The 2,108-nt window shown below is 35.4% G+C and overlaps 1 long non-coding RNA gene across 1 annotated transcript; it reads left to right on the top strand.

Annotated features, from left to right (window-relative positions):
• The first annotated feature begins 7 nt into the window (after positions 1-7).
• Positions 8-1,414, top strand: LOC107301488. Its single transcript, XR_001549298.1, has 3 exons — positions 8-89; positions 539-576; positions 1,342-1,414. It is a non-coding gene; the product is annotated as an uncharacterized LOC107301488 (long non-coding RNA).
• Positions 1,415-2,108: the final 694 nt, after the last annotated feature.

The following is a 2,108-nucleotide window of genomic DNA, read 5'->3' as shown; positions in this document are numbered from 1 at the left end:
GGTATCTACTTGCTGGGGTCTGTCTTTTGTGGTACCTGGCATTATAATATCCTTAATGGGGATTATATGCTACCTGTTTCTTATTGAACGTAAGTACCTATGGTGAAATGGATTTATATACGTGTGGGTGTAAAAATGTATCTAAGTATATGTACATGTATATATGTACGTATGTGTGTGTGTGTATACACATAAATACGTACACATAAATACAGATTTCGTTTTCATCTGGAATCAGTCAATCAATCAATCAATGCTATTCACAGCCATAAAATAAAGCCTAATCTCCTAGCTTTTCTTTGTCAAATAACAAAATAGATTTAAAAATGTAGAACTGAATCCAGGATAGAACAGAAGCTGTAACCTTAACCCATCTGCAATTTAGATATAGGTTTAACAAAACTTTCATATTTAATGACAATTTTCCATTATTGTGCCCTTTCATAATAATAGTTTTTTTATTACTGCAGTTGGCAACATTTTGAAAAATATGCTAGATGCGTGTTAATTTATTCTATTTTCTATTGCATTATTTCAGATCCTAAGGATGTAAACGATACAGTCAAATCATCAACTGTAAGTAAAGTGTTTTTTTTTTAACAATATCTGACAACTGATATTTTTTGGGAAGGGGGAGGTTAGGGGGAAAAAATCAATCTTGGGAAATACCTTATTCAGCTTCCTTTTCCTTTAATGTTCCAGCAAAACTGCTGTGATTTTCAGAGGTTGGAACTCTATACTTGCACATACTGGTTTATCTTATTAAGTATTTGCTCCAAAATCGATGAGACAATTTTATTCAATAGTTTCAAGATGCCCAAAATGTTCTCCCACTAATGTGTTCTCCATGGCCTGCCCTCAAAGACCATTGGGAAGCTGCAATTGGTCAGATTTCATTGTCTTATCCCCCTCCTCACACACTAACCTTTCAAAAATATTTAAAAACTAGCTTTTCCTCTAGGCATTTTGGTTGGGATGTTAGTTGTGGTAATCCAAGAGATGTTTGTTTGTTTCTAAATTTGTTGGTGCTGTTTTTAATTTTATGTTAGCCACCTAGAATTGCTTTGGTGAATTGGGTAGTCATAGAACATTGATTAAATAAAATAAAATTAATTAAAATAAAATGAAATAAAATAAAATAAAATATGCCCATTGATTAACACCAAATAAGACCACTTATTTCTACTAATATCGTCTTTATAGAGATGGCACTTCCGCTATCATAGAAGAACCCAGCACCTGCTCTTTCTCTTGTTGCTCGAGTCCCAGCTTCTTTGCCCTGCCCTCTCCATGTTCTATTGCCACATCCTTCTTCATTGCACCTATTAAAATATATTTCAGAAACGTTACCTGAAAGGCTCAAGTAAATTCAGGATTTTGAAGCCAGCAGTAAGCAGTAAGGTAACAGAGACATCTCAGGTAAAGCTAAAATATTTTCATAAATAGTTTTAAAGTACTTATTACAATCCTTGTAAATCATCTGCATGCTATAGAAAAAGTCATACAGCTTAATGAAATAGTCTTTGCTTAATCACAGTTGTTCCAATTCTTCATAATCAGGCCTGATTTTCATTTATCTGTCCTTGTGTAGCTCAGTGTATCTGTGTGTGTTTAATTTGGGTGGGTCATTACTTTTAGGGCTTTAAAAATACCTTGTTAGCATCTGATAGGGCTGGCTTTACCCTGAGGAAAGACGAGACAGCCAGTTCAGATGACAGAATAGGAAAAGTGGTCTTTCCAATTGACCCAAGTCCTGATTCCATTCTGCACCCAACTCCAGTGTATGACTCTAACCATTCTTGGAGCAAGACTCCAATGCTATTAAACTTCCTATGAAACATTCCAAAGTTTTAAGAAAGGTCAGCATTGTATTACTTTACCAATGTGCTTGTTAAATACTGATTACTTTACTAATCAAGGAGAGAAGCAATCTAGAACTAAGGAGAAACTTCCTGACAGTGAGAACAATTAACCAGTGGAACAACCTGCCTCCAGAAGCGGTGAATGCTCCAACACTGGAAGTTTTTAAGAAGAGACTGGACAGCCATTTGTCCGAAATGGTATAGGGTTTCCTGCCTGAGCAGGGGGTTGGACTAGATGACCTTCAA

Source organism: Protobothrops mucrosquamatus, unplaced genomic scaffold (assembly GCF_001527695.2).
Source record: "Protobothrops mucrosquamatus isolate PMUCROS unplaced genomic scaffold, P.Mucros_1.0 scaffold13442, whole genome shotgun sequence".
Classification (NCBI taxonomy): domain Eukaryota; kingdom Metazoa; phylum Chordata; class Lepidosauria; order Squamata; family Viperidae; genus Protobothrops; species Protobothrops mucrosquamatus.
The sequence above is the reverse complement of the archived record's forward strand: the minus strand, read 5'-3'. Positions and strand labels throughout refer to the sequence as shown.